We start from the raw sequence: 14835 nt of genomic DNA on the forward strand, positions 1-14835 counted from the left end.
TTATGCAATACTGTTATCAAACTGGCGGGTCGTTAGCTACCGAAAGAAAACTAATAATGAACATGATGTCTTGGGAAAACACGGCAACCAGCCAAGACATCAGGAAGTCGCGTTTTTCAAACGCTGTAGATCATGTTGAGACATGTTATGATCCCTAAAAATAACAAATGACTAAAATTTGAAGAAATGAAAAACATCCGAGCAAACCGGACCAAACATAACGACTGGATGTCGATTGTGTCTCCAGATACAGAACCGCTCAGCTGCAAAACTCATGAGGAATGGAATATTTTTCTGAGTAATAGCTCACTCTCAATATTTAACTTGAATATTTAAGCTTTATTCAGGCCAATCCACATATTATTACTTGTATTTTGGTTTAGACTGCCTAGGCCATTCTAACATGTGGAAATCCTAGAACTAAACCATTGTACGTCTAGTGTTGTTGATTTTCTATTGCACCCTCTAGCAGGTTTTCTTTTAGTGCCCTGTATTAACCTCCATGTCTATTTCAATTTTCTCTGAACGACCTTCCCTCCCTGCCGAAGAAAGACATCCCCAAAGCATTATGCTGCCACCTCCATGTTTTCCCGTGATGAGAGTATGATTGGAGCACAGTCTCAGGTTCTCTCAATGCTTTACAAGTAGTTCAAAGCGTTGAATTATGATCCCGTCTGACCAGAGCACGTTCTGTTGGCTATGCTTCACGGATTGTTCTGCAATGTTTTGTATAATAATAATAATAATAATAATAATAATAATAATAATAATAATAATAATAATAATAATAATAATAATAATAATAATAATAATAATAATAATAATAATAATAATAATAATAAAAGGATGCCTCGCTGCAGATCAAAGCCAAGCAGCCATTTTGCTCTTATCTCAGTTTTACTTCTGTATCATTTAATCCCGCCTCTGACATGCTCCAGGGTCAACTCCGAGACAAGCTGTGCTCTTCTTTGCATGTGATGTTATCAGCAGCGATCCTGCAGACTCTGTCCCTGGGAATGTTACAGAGAAACAAAGAGAGAACATCTTGCGTTGAAATCTGTTTGTGTGTTTGTGCGTGTGTGAGAGAGAGAGAGACAGAAAACGTCTAAAAACAGTCTGGGGCTCAAAGAAAACATGCAGGACCCAGACTGCATTGGACAGTGTGTCCTCCAAACCAACAGAAACGCATGAGACCAGGAAACGTAACATCCGTGATGACATTTACACTTTACAGCCTGACCCTCGATGTCTTTATTTTTATCCGATCAGGAATAAAAAGTCAATGTTCAATGTTGAAATGAAACAAAAGTGTTGTTCATTTTAGTTTTAAAATCTGTGAAATAAATGTTTAGCATCCCAATCAACACACCATTCCAGTAAATGGCGGTAGTGCACATCTTAACGTTGCTTGCCAACCGCCAGAAAATAAAAGACGTCATGAACACTACCTACCAGTAGGTGGCGGTGATTCACACCTTCAGTTTCTTTCCGATCAGTGAAAAAAAAAAAAAAAAAAAAAAACACCAGAAGAAGTCGCGTGCTCATACTTGCAACCTGTGAGCGCGCGACGTCAATAGTAACAGGTATCTGTGTCCATAGACATGAATGGGTGTTTGGATTAACATTAAACAAGGGAGTAAGGAGAGAGTTCAGGGCCTTGGAGGGTTTAATGCTTGGAATTACCGATATGAGGTATTGTTATTGTGACAGTAGCTTCCGCTATGTGCTCTGCTTCCGAAGAAAACGTATTTACAGCGAAAAACTCCTTCAAATCTGAGCAAGCGCCGAGCAAGCCGCAGCCCACCGAGGTGAGCGAGGCGCCTGCCACAGCACGGGACGAACATCTGTTCAAATGAAGGAATGTAAACACAAAAATATTTTTATTTCATGTGGTGAAATACGCAGCAATGCTACGTACTAAAAGCGATATTTTTATTTCCTTGCAACATAGTGTAATGTGCTGAGAATAAAATGTTGAATAAAATTCTTAAAATCAGACTACTGAATTTTAATAACTTTTCTTGATTTAATGTGTATAACGTTAAGAGCAAAAATTTTAAAAAGAGGCTGTGCAAAAGCACATCTAGTACAAGTGCTTCTTTAACCTCTGCCGTTATCAAAACAGATTTGGAGAAAGACTTCGTCTGATTCTGGGTTCAATTCCTTCAATGTGGAAACGGCAAGACGCAGGAAAGCGGTAAGCTGGAAATGATGCTAAAATAAAAACAAATCTTATTTCAGACATAAATTTTGTGTGTCGACATGATGTCCTGGCCATTGTTATGATAGCAGTACATTGTGCCTTCTGCTAATGTTAGCGCAGTGTTTTAGCTTTTAGCTCCTAGGGGACAGAACGCCTGTAGGTTTGGAGTATTTACTACATTAACAGATTGGTATAGTTTTGTTCAGTGATGCTCTTGACCCTCACGTTACCTAACTGATTGACTAGATTGAGGCCTTGTTTTGCAGAAGTGTTCATTCATATTGTGATGACATTAATATTTTAAAAGGTAGTTGGGATGTAGTTGCGTAATTTTCTTCCCCAACAAACTACACTTGGTCAGTGTTGCTGGTGTTAATATTTGCTTATTCAAAGGCAAACAGACGACACCAAAGTTCAAGTACAAGTGATGTGATGATGGAGCCAACACTTCAACTGTTTGTCTGATATTGAGGAAGAAATTACATCAGTATGGAGGCCCCGTTAAGGAATGCTGTGCAGGTAAATAGCTGTGTAGTGTCAACTTCTATTTATGATATTGCTATTCCCATTTTAAAATCGTTTGTGTTTTCTTTAGATGAGTTTTGTGTGCCACTTTGAACTTACAAATACAATTCTCTTCTACTTTTATTTAATCAGGTTTAACCTGGCAGCACTGCGTCTTAATGAAAATGCTCAACAGTCTGCAAGCTACTACTTCATCTGAAATGTCTTTCTCCCAAGTTCAAGAAGGGAGAGGGAACAGCTGAGTCTATCAAAACACCTGAGACCTTCAGTAAGTCTTACTGCATTAAGACGCTAGTAGTATGCTAACTTGATTTCTATAAATCAAAATCATATCAGTGTTAACAGTTTGGTAAAAAAAAAAAAAAAAAAGTTTTCTTACACCACAATAGCAGAGTAAAGTTCTTATGCAGAGCAACACACTTGAATCAAAGCCACTTAAAAAAATTCAGTGAAAGAAATATATGCAATGTCAAAAATCTTTCTGCAACACAGAAAGAAAACCTCAAAGCCAGAAGGTTTTCTCTCTGAGTTCTTTCCCTTCCCTCTTAAGGAAGTTTTAAAATTCTTCTTGTATAGATTGTCTCCTGATGCTTTGTGTTCCTCTCAACAACATATATTTTGGAATATCTTCATAGTTCAAGTTGGCTTTGGGCACAAACTTTTCTCCTCCCGTCTTCGTAGAACTCTGGACTCTTATCTGGGTCAAATGTCGCGTGTTCATCTGTGTTGTGGAAAGACAGAAGCATCTCCTCCTCATTTCATTTGACCTTTAGTTCTTAGAATTTGACTCGCTCTTGAAAAAGCTGGAACTGTCGTGAAATCTACTGGCAGCGCAATCAGTCATGAGGATGAAATCCGCCTGACACAACGTCACTGCAGACGCGCGGGATAATAGGGATTCAGATGCTAAGTGCTTCACTGGTAACTAATGATACAGTAATGAAGGTCTGATTATGCGACACCATGTCATGTCTGACCTTAAGTGCATCAGAAATCGTTGGACAAAAATCCTGAGGTTTTCAAAGGGGCCAATGTGGACTAATGCACCTAAGGTTATGTCATAATTATAGATGGGATCTCAGCTTCTTGATTTCTAACATCTTCATTTGATCAAATTAGAGAAACGTATTAATTCTACATTTATCCATCCACCGATAAAGATTAACTGATGGATTTTTTTTTAACACAGGACAATAAATCTATAACAATGTATATCACAATACATAAGGTACCTTATCAATAGATAATACGTTTTACAGACTACTCACTGAACTCCGATACAGAACAACACAGCATTCTGGGGGATGTAGTAGAAAAAGGGAAGACTTCTCCTGGCGAAAACTGTGGGTAAAACAGGTAAAATCGTGTCACCAGTTTGGCCGTATATCAGAAATTTAAAAGAAAAAGCAAATAAATATAAAATACTGAAACTGTGATGCTTTTTTTCCAGCCATATCATCCAGCTCTAGCCAGTGGCAATTATTTTTTGACATCGGTCTTACCTATCCCTGATATGTCCTGCACAAATTTTTTTAATTTAAAATGTATTTTTTGGCCTGATTCTTGAAGCCATTGTTCTAGATTTTTAAAACAAACTCGAAATCCACTGAGTGCCGATTGTTAGGATCAGCTGTCAGTGTTCATAAAGCGCACGGTTTAAGAATGCAATGACTACGTTTTTTTTTTTTTAAGTAACTGGTGGAGAGAATGATGCTGTTCAAAGTTTACGTCAGCATTATCAGCTGTTATGTCTTCAGTGTGAAGTTGAAACAGTTGAAAATAACTTGCGGTTTCATCCCTGCCTTCTTAAAAGTCAAGGAATGACCCAGTATGTTCATCTTTTGTTGTTCTTTCTTTACAATCAGTAACGGAACAAAAAGTCTTTTTTTTTTTTTAGCTTGACCATACAATGTGCTATTATTGCTGTCTCCATGGCTAATAATACCTGCTTGTATTCTGATTATGCACGGAACAAACGGCAACGTATGCATCACTCCTCACATCTGGTGTGTGTGACTACACGGCTCTGAATGGACACAAACACTCGTCTGATACAATGGCGGACATTTACGATTTGGCATTTGTAAGACCGTCATCTGTTGTGTGCATTGCAGGTAAAAGTCAACTTATGGGACATTTAAGACAGAAAATGGGACAAATCAAATTGTTATTATACGGGACGACCCAACTAAAACAGGGCAGTTGGCAATCCTGTCGGAAAGACTACAAACAAGCTAACTGGGAACACATTTAGGATTTATTGGTGTGAAAACAGTAAATATAACACAATACAGCAATAGAAAATACTTGAAAACATCAAACCAGTTTTTTTTTTGCTCAACTGTAAAACAGTGGTTTCATCTACCAGTAATGCGTCAATGCTTTTCTGGATCGGGACGTCACTGCAGTGAATGACTGAACTCGGTATAAACTGACTTCAAAGACTTCATAGAATATCTCTGACTTTACCAAACCACTTTGGTGCTGCATTCATTCTGTAGCTTTTTGTTCTGAAAGACCTTTGCCCTCATGTATTTATAGTGTGCTTCCTAATTCCAAATCCCCTCAGATCACGCTGGTAAGCATGAACTGACTGCCCTACAAACTGAGCACGCATGAAATATTTAGCACAAAACAAACTGTTCCCCTCATCTTTGAAACAGAGGAACTTCCTTTTCAGTTTGGCTTCACGGGTCAGTTGAAGGCTGTTACTTATGTCTGCGCACAGAAGTTGTTGATACACCAAACTGTCACCTCTCGCACATAAAGATCGACTGATAAAGAGGAGATGGGTGGCAAAGTGTCTGGCTTGAGCTCTTTTAATGCGTAATGTATTGATGTTGCAGCCTGAGCTGTGCCTCCTCATCTTCCAGAGCTCTTCTCCATTGCTGACACGCTGTTACATAAAGAAGCAACTTGCATACAGAGTCCAATTAATGATTGTACTCGCCTCCACAGTGGATGGAGAAAAGGAATTTGCCAGGAAATTCTTGGATTTGCTTCAGTTGGATTTGTTTCAGTATCCACATTTTTGTATCTTAGAAGCACTGATTACTCAGAAAAACCTTGTTAATTGGTAACTTTAATTGCTGCCAAAGGACGATATGGTTAGGACTCCTTCCTCACAGGAGACACAGTCCAATTTTGCCATTCTCTAATCAAGCTAACTTATGCTTTAGAGACCACTGGTTGTCCCTGGAGAAAACCAGCACATTCATAGGGAGAACATGGGAACTCCAAGAAAAAAATGAATTCCAAAGCATGGCAACTCAAGATTAGAGTGGAAACAGCGACCTCAGCTGAACGCAAATAAGGGCAATTCAGATTGATCAATTTACCCTGGCATACATGTCACAGAATAGCAGCTGATCCATCTGAGATCCAGTCCTCAAGCTACAAATAAATGCACAGACAACAAAGAAAATCAAACTAGAATTTGACCAAAAGAGGAAAAACAATCAAGAGAATCTCCACAGCATATCAAAGGACACATTTTTGAAGCGCCGACACGGTGTAAAAAGAAATTAAGCAAGTACAAGGAGCTAACTAGAGCTCACATTTTGCTTGGAGTCATTTAGGATGCAGTTTAATTACATTTACACTTATTTCGTCTGTATGAGAATTTCTACAAGTAAATCTTGGAAATTTTAGGACCTCATTAAACTTTTCCAAAAGCAGATTTCAAATTGGTGCTCCAGCTTTGTTATATACCATCGATAAAGAGGGTGAAATGCTTTTTTACTTCTCCTGACAAATTACTTGACGTCTCAATATGTTTGCTGCTCCTTATGTTCCACTTCTGTGTATTTTTACTCAAAACTCTTTTGTAAATTTCATAACAATTTCATTGGTGTGGTTTTCTTTATTCTGTTCAAACGTTTTCCAGAAAGCACTCCGGAGTGGCTTTAAGACACTTATTACACATCACAAAGGAAAGTTCAAAGCAACAAGAAGTACTGCATCAACACTGTCCATACATTAATGAAAATACGAGATCCATGCAAGTTTTAGTTCAAATGTATGCAAACCAATTAATACCTTTCTTAAGATGGCTTTTCAACATTAATGAAGTTATTAGGAATACAGAGATTGGTTATTCAAAATACAATAGATTGATTCTAATTAGAAAATATGAGTTGTATAAAAAATATCCTTAAAATCATTTGAAAAGCCCTTAATTCTGTCTGGAGCAGTGAGTATTAGTTTGTTGCAGAAAACCTCTGCAGGTTTGGTTCCTCCACTGAAGATGATTGGACCTGGAGGAGGACTTTGGAGGAGCTTCACTGCTGCTCTAACTTTGCCAACAAGCATCGTAGTTTATCCACCAACACTGCAGAAGCACAAAGAAGTTTGGATTATTCGGCTGAAAGTTCATTAATGATTAGTGCTCATCTATAGCAGCTCTGAAACATAAGAAAACTTAAAACAGCATAAACTACGATGATTACATACCTCCAGCAGATGGCCTTTGGACGCAATGATAGCCTCTACAGGCATCAATCAGCTCTTCCAGGAATTCGGGGCATTGACGGGGAACGGGTTCTCGATAACGTTCTTCAACCGCCTTTACATGAAGAGTGTCCTTATTACCACTGTAATCTGGAAAGTGAGAAAGGAAAACTTTAAATTCAAGTGTGTGTTTCTTATATTTTATCTTTTAAACAGTTCAAGACCATGAATGCAAGGGCGTGGACATGAATCCGTCAGCAAGGTTCTATGGATGGAGTAATTGCTTATGGGTGTCACTACTCCCTTAGACAAATATTAACGATGTAATGGCACACAAAAAATCATAGGTAAGGTTGTGGTTTAAATGTAACGTCATGGTTTTGTTCAGTTTGCTTCTTTCAAGAGAAATAAAAACAAAAGGTTGACATTATAGAACTGACTGGAGATTTGGTAATTCAGCTAGGTACAGTAAAATGTATACAGTGACACAAAGCTTCGGTTTAATGCACCTTTCTTTCTCCTCAAACTGAAAGTCCTTAATGCAGAGTCTAGGGACAGCTCGGAGTCCGTTCTATTTGGTTTTGGTGTCACTTTTTAATCTTGTGCTGCACAACATTGCATTGATCTGTTAGTTCTGCACCAGTGACGTGTGGTGAGGTTCATAGCTGGTGAGGCACTAACTTAATTCTAATTAAGTAGACCTCCCTCCCCCCGCATATTATTGTTTACATAAGAAAATTTCGCGCATACTGACATCGTTGGAGAGCAAAAAGATTATTCTTCTACATGTCGTGCAAAGCCGCGCGGCGGCCGTAGCATAATTACGTTAACTCAATAAAACTTGGACATGCAGATATTATTAATTTCGTGCTGTGGTCCAAATTTTTGCGCTCTCTGTATCAGCGCAGCTACGTGCAGAGACTCGTTGCCATAACAACTGACAACACCGCCACAAAAAACAAAACACTCATATATTTCCCACACAAAGAGCAGAACATTCAGCCTGTTGCAGTTGTATAGTTTTAGGCTTAATGTTTATTTTTCTATTATTAATAAGTGATTGCTGTGATAAGAGGAGAAAACTATAAATATATCGCTGCACTTGACTTTACTGTAGCTCGATGTTACTGTCTCTTACTCTGCAGTTGTGAAGTCACAATGTCTGGGATCATGAGCGCCCCCTGCCGTGAGGCAAGAGAACCGCCCGCCTCACCTCGAATCTGTTCTGTCGTTTATGATCGCTCCTCAGCACACGAATCACGTTACACACACAGTTGGTGACAAAAACCACTGAACATTATATAAATAAGCTAAATTATGGAAAATCAATTCATACATAAATTTTTTTTAGCCATTTTATTGGCAACGTACAGACAGGAGGAACATGCTCTCATAGAATGGCAGCCAGTGCAGTTAGTGAGAGCTTGATCAATCCCAGCTGAGGCTCAACTGGCTGCTGCCTCACCGGCTTCGCTTTCAAGCATTTGAATGAGAAAATGCAAAAATTCTGCGATTTTGAAGAAAAAGTCATCAGAATCGGTTAAACTAAACTAGAACCGACACAAACATTAACCATTTAGAGTGAGATTTGACAAAGAAGAGACATTCATGGACTGCGGGAGGAAGCTGAAGTACCCAGTGAGAACCCACGCATGCACTGGTAGAGACCAGGCAAGGATTCGAACTCAGAACCTCTTTGCTGCTTGACACCAACTGTTCCACCATTCAGTCCTACTCAGGTTATCGCTTGGTGACTAATTTCTGTGAGTACTAGGGGTTCTTTGTTACTGACTTGGCCTTCTTGCACAGAAAACACATTTCTCATTACAGCAGCCCCAATGATGGTTTCTAATCCATGCAGTCCGCACAATTTATTCCTGGATTAATGGCAGTGATACAGCAGCAGGAATGAGGACAGTATGTTGTGAACCTGTTTATGAGTACAGATGATCTGTGTGTCTTGCCTTTATGATCTTCTACTGCTTCACATGAGAACACAGACAAGGCACAGGAGCAAAGATTCAATTATCAATTACTTAAGGTGCTTTCATCAAGGATCTTTCTGATGTCCATTTTTAAGTCGGTGTGTGGGGGTGTGTGGGCGTGTGTGTGTTTGTTTGAAGGGGCCAAGGCAGATGCACTGACGCACAGCTCTCAGAAAACAACAATCTAACAGGGATCCTGTGGCAGTATAAACTGGCCAAGTCTGGTCTTGAGTGTGTTTGGCCATGAGTGGGCTTGTGGTCAGCCATTTGAAGGACTTAATTGCCTTGTTGTGGTACATGCGCTGACCTCATGTTGCTATGATTAGCCACTGCGACGCTGCTAACCATGACTGCAGTACTTCTGAGGATCATCAAGTCAATATTAGATCATTTTTCTGCAGACTCCTTGTCCCTCCCTTTGTTTTGGGGTGCTTTTAAAGAGGCTGCATCATGTATCTTTCCATGCGCCTACTGCCATTTTATAGAATACAGCAGAATATACTTTATTGTTCCCTAGGGAAAATTTGTCATGGACTCAAGGTGCATAGTGGCAGCTGCCCAGACAGAAAACAAATAAATATAAAATTGATATAAACAGCTAGAAACACATCCACAACAGTGTAAAAAAAAAACAACACAAGAACAACACACCCAAAGCCATTGCACACCTTCTTGGCCTCTAAATGCCATTTAAAATCTGATAAAAAATTTTGATGGAAGAGGGTACAAGAGTATTTCAAACTGTTCAGTTTAGTTTTGGGGATTCTTTGCTTTTTTCTCTTGCTCTTTTCTGTAACTGGTAGCACACATGGTCACTCCAGTTTAAGAGGTTAGCCAGATGAATACCCAGATAGTTATAAGAAGTTACCAGATTTATCTCCTCCCGGTGGATGGACAGTGGTGTAAGATGCTAACCACTGATGCTAACATGAATGGCACAATGTTAATGGTCAGATAATTCTTATCACACCACTCAACAAATGGATTTACCTTTGTAAAGTAGAGTAAAGGGTCTGAAATCTGGTGAAGCAGAATCATATTTTGAACATACTTAGTAAGAGCAAGCATTTAGAGCAGGGGTGGGCAATCCTGGTCCTGGAGGGCCGGTGTCCTGCAACTCTTAGATGTCTCCCTGGTCCAACACACTTGAATCCAACAGCTGAATCACGTCCCAAGTGCAGTCAGGTTCTCCATAGTTCTGCTAATGAACTCATTATTTGACTCAGGTGTGTTGAAGTTGAGACACATTTAAAAGTTGCAGGAGAACTGGCCCTCCAGGCCTGGAGTTGCCCACCCCTGATTTAGGGCAACCAGCAATTTAAAATAGACGGTTATCCTAAGTGGCCGCTTTGTTTCTTTCAAATTGATGCTTGACGTGTGACCAAAACGAGCCTGGTCATATGACAGTACCCTTGCTACATTTACTGATTATTGTAAGAGCACAGAATTTTCTTTATTGGAGGGAATTTATATCTAGCATCTGAATCTAATGGGTAACATAAAAATGAATGTAAAACCAGTCAGTTTGATCATAAACTCTGTGGCTTTAGAAATGTGTCACTTTACAGTCTTCTTCAGGACTGTATATGACTGACCAACGCAAAGTAATAAAGTGTACATTAGTTTTACAGTCAAGCTACTGCTCATCAATTGGATTTCAGTTTGGACTTTGACTTGGCCATCTCAACATGATGTGCTTTTTATCTGATGCTGCGGGTGTGACTGTAGAACAGCTGTATTTATACTGATTTATACGAGGGTAGAAGAGCAAAGAAGGTTGGGTAAAAATGTTATAATCTGCAGAAAGTGAGAGGGAAGCTGAAGGAAAAAAGATGCAAAAATAAAGCTAATAAATTTTTGTTTTTATAAAACAATTGTTGGCACCAGTTGCGTTTAATTGACAGTAATCTGACAGGAAGGGGAAAAGACATGGGGCAAAGGAACTGTAGACGTTAGTTAGCTACGTCTGTTTATAGCCTCTAAATGTGAGCCACCAACTCTAACCACTGCACCACACGACACCCCCTAATAGATATTCTAGAAATACATTTTTTATTATTAGGTATCATAATGTCCAATCTATTTTTCAATCATTATTGTAAAATATAGGCAGAAATTACTAATTGAAATGTTATTTGCTATGCTATAGTTGGCTCAGTCGTATTCAATTGCTCTTCAAGCTAGCATTGGCCAGCGCTAAATGGAAAAAAAAATCTCAAGAAAATGATTCAAAGAACTAAAATCAGAAAGTATGAGGCAGCATGTATGCAAAATGAATGTAAGTAATTATTAAATACTGAATAAAAATAACAAAACATTCTAAATGTTGATGTTTCTATATATGTTAGCTTTGCCTGTGGATTAGCAGTAATGCTAAAGCTCACAAAGACAATATAATTGCTAAAAAAAAAAGCGAAGCATGTTATGATGTCTCTGGTTCTCAGTTTGATTTTGCTCATTTACTTTTGTTTCCATGGAGTCCTCCAGCATAATTACAATAATTAAATGATCTTCCGCAATTAATCAGTAACTTTGAGTTTGCCATTCCCACCTGAGTAAATACCTGGAGATGGACGGCTTCACAGGCGAGGCCAGGATATCCTACACACCACGTGCTAATGTTTTTATCTGGCTAACTTTGATTGCTGGAGAACATCCAACCCTGAGACAATGCTGCAAAAGTATTTGATGTGGAAAATCTCTATTATGCAGAATATATATGCTTATAGAAATATCTTCCACCAGAGGGACCACATTCTGAACTTCATGGTTCTGAGGAGGACAACGTTTTGATTCTGCTGTGTTGAGGTTAATCAAGTTCCTACATCTGAACCTGTTTCCCCTAGGAAACAGTGTTGGAAACCCTTCACAGTTTTTCTTGATGTAGAATGGTCGCATTTCTCTAAATGTTAGTTGACTTGCTCAATCCAGTTCAGAACCTGTTAAATGCTTGCAGGTCTAACTATATAATTAGTTTTCAAGTTAGTTTTACAAATTTTATACGTTGACACCCACTTTACTTAACAGAAACTTGCAGAAAAAAGTTAAATATATGTAAATGCACTCTAAAAGCAGCACCCCATTACAAGATCCCTAATCATTCAATGACCACGTTGCTATGTCTTTGTGTGTGTCTCTAAACGGACCACTGACATACATTAGTCTCACCAATTATCCACTTCCACAGGCCAGCCTGAGACAGACAGCAGAGATATTTGAGCAGAATGGATTCTGAGAAGTTAGTCAGCAGAAAAAACATCATTTCCTTTCTGAGAAAGTCTGCCATGTTTCCAGATACTAAGTTGTTTTGTTACTCTGCAGATGGTTAACATGCATTCTGGTTAACACAACCCAAAGGCATTGTGTTTTCCCTCATTAGTACTCTAAGGTGAATTGAAAATCCTGTCACTACACTGATGTTGCATATTTGAAAGTTTCCATCTGTAGCTTGTCATGCACTTTTACTAAAATTAGACTTGTATATATTCAAACAGGACTTCTATGGTGCCATCTTGTCCTGCTTTAGCCCTTTTACATCTCTGCAATACAATTCATCCATCTGAATGATTCAATACATCAAAAAGAGGCAAAATCATAAGGAAGTGACTTTCAGGAACTCTCAAGAAACTATATTTAGATTTTTCTTCCAAAACAATTTTTTTCATTTGCCACTTAAAACCTCAGTTTCCTTCTATTTTATCGAAAAAAGTTGAACTTTAAATTCTTGTTAATGGTCCGTAAGAGTTGTCGGGCAGAAACCATGTGGACCTCTCAGATGAGCTGAGACCCACTCAGTCTGTTGTTTCCTTGAATAGAATTCATCAAGGTGAGACGTGATTTGGTTTATACGCCTCAGCTCGGAAACAAACTCCTAGAACACCTGAGGACATCACTGCTGTCAGAAAAGAGGCATACTAGTGAGCCAAGATTGGGATTCACTCCGTTTTGGATTGTTTTTGTTAATAAAATGTCCACTTGAAAGTGAATTACATGCAGCAAAAAATCTCAAAAAGAATAGTCTTGCATAATATCGTTCTGCTCCTTATCCCTGCTTCTGTGTTACCTTTGTGTTTGTTCAAACTGGTATTTTGACATTTCTTTCTTTTTATGCGACTCTTAACTATCATTGTCGATGTATTTCATGTGTTTAATATTTTAGTATTCCTTTTTTATACGCCACTTTGTATTGCCTTGTGTGTAATCAGAGCCACACAAACTTCCCTTGCTTTATTCCAAACAACACTCAGTATATGCATCAGCGAATGACGCTTTGTGAATGACATTTACACTTCAGAGTTGTGACAAGACTTGAAATTTCATTAGATGCAACTCGTTTCTTTGTTTTTTCCAACAGATACATAACATATTGTTGTTGGCGTAGTGGCAAAGTGAGAGCAGCTAAAAAAGCAACTGCATATATTCCTCGTGAACAGTTTGGCCAGACTGCAACAAAAAGAGAAATGAAAACCAATACCAATTTTTATAGCCAGCAATCTCAGATTTTAGTATCTAGTAAGTAGTAATATGCAGCTGGCATTATCCCTTGGCTCCATAAAGTTTCCTCCAGGGATGTGTTGTAATTTTCTGTTTGGTAGACTAATATTGGTTACCACAAACATTACTGGAGTAAAATATGATTGGAAAAGAGCCGCACATCCCATATGTCCAACAGTTGTGAAGGACGCCTATCTGATGCTACAGGCACAGCACAAAGAGTAGATGAGGGTGTGTCCAGCTTCATTTCACAGGAGAGCTTATTAACTATTTACTCAGCATAATACTGACAACATGTGCCATGTGGTTGACGATCTTATCGCACAGTTCTGGAAATGTGACACCAGTGTCCATTGTTCACTGTTAAAGGTGTGGAAAGTAGCCTCTACATCTGAATGAGTGGAAAAGAAATGCAGAAGTCACGACTCTGTGGAAAATACAGGTAAGAAAGTTTGGAAACAGGTGAACTACAAGAGGGTCCCTCTTTCTAGGAAACCCCTTTTCAAACAGATCAACCAATCTGCTCAGTCCTGGAGAGCAGATTGGTTTTATTACCAATTTCACAGAGTTGTGAGCCTGTCTGATCTGGTTTGCTTTTACAGCGCCTTGTAAAGCTCAGAGGTGCAGAGGGGATAAGAATCACATCGATGATGATGTAAGTAATGAATGATTCAAAGCTATAAAGCTGCCTCTCAGAAGCCTTTAGAGTGCATAGCAAAAGTATTCCCACTTTTACCCGTCTTGTATTAGGATTTGGGATAATAGACTAACACAAAGCAGAGCGTTGTTGTGAAGTCCAAGAAAAAAAAAAAAAGGTTTATAACATTTAGAATTCACATTCTGAAAAGTGTGTGGTTTAATTTTCCCTTTGCTCTGATTTGCTCCAATCTTTCTTGATCTGTTTAGATTTATGTATGGACTTTAGCTAGGCCACTCTAACACTGCGTTTGGTGTTACAAGATGAACTTCCAGCACAGTCTAGAGTTTAGATTGGGCCTAAAAAAATCTGACACACCCCATGCATGTGGACGTCGTGTCTGAACCTGATCCAACCCAACTAACTGAGTCTAATTGGAGACTTGAGCCCAAAGTAAACCTGACATCTTATTTTAACCTGCTACCAGTTTAAAGGACTTTCAGACCTCTGACTTTTCTTTTAGTATTGTAACTTCCTCTGTT

General features: G+C 38.8%; 1 long non-coding RNA gene across 4 annotated transcripts in view; it reads left to right on the forward strand.

Moving 5' to 3' along the window:
* The first annotated feature begins 1538 nt into the window (after positions 1 to 1538).
* Positions 1539 to 14835, forward strand: part of LOC122823750 — a 38138-nt gene continuing 24841 nt past the window's right edge. For 3 of the 4 annotated variants that reach the window (XR_006369385.1, XR_006369386.1, XR_006369388.1), the window contains exons 1-4: positions 1539 to 1808; positions 2126 to 2197; positions 2597 to 2722; positions 2861 to 2996. This is a non-coding gene — a long non-coding RNA (uncharacterized LOC122823750). Of the gene's footprint in view, positions 1809 to 2125; positions 2198 to 2596; positions 2723 to 2860; positions 2997 to 7393; positions 7508 to 14835 lie in introns of those variants that run through there. The other variant, XR_006369387.1, reaches the window with a different exon arrangement.

This window comes from Gambusia affinis, linkage group LG20 (genome assembly GCF_019740435.1).
Source record: "Gambusia affinis linkage group LG20, SWU_Gaff_1.0, whole genome shotgun sequence".
NCBI lineage: Eukaryota > Metazoa > Chordata > Actinopteri > Cyprinodontiformes > Poeciliidae > Gambusia > Gambusia affinis.